Here is a 343-nt window from a genome sequence, read left to right as displayed (position 1 = left end):
AGAAGTACAGATAATTGTGTTAAAAAACACTCTGGTAAAAGTAGGAGTACTGATTTAACTTCTTTACTCAAGGAAAAGTAACAAAGTAGAGGCTTGGAAATTTACCTAAAGTATAAAAGTAAAAGTAGCCATTTGAATGAGAAAGCTCCCTGGACCAGACGTATGTCACTAGAGAGCACGCTGTGGAACAGTGGACATGGAAAAAAGGTTCTTTATATGTCATTGGCTACATTTTAAATGGTTGTCTGCCAGTGGGCCTAGCCATTTAGCTTATTTGTTGTAACAGAGAATGGGGCTCCAGGTTGATAAGATTCTAACCGAGTAGCAAGATATGAATTCAAGT

The sequence above is a fragment of the Etheostoma spectabile genome, chromosome 5 (assembly GCF_008692095.1).
Source record: "Etheostoma spectabile isolate EspeVRDwgs_2016 chromosome 5, UIUC_Espe_1.0, whole genome shotgun sequence".
NCBI classification, from domain to species: Eukaryota; Metazoa; Chordata; class Actinopteri; order Perciformes; family Percidae; genus Etheostoma; species Etheostoma spectabile.
This window is presented reverse-complemented; position numbering follows the sequence as displayed.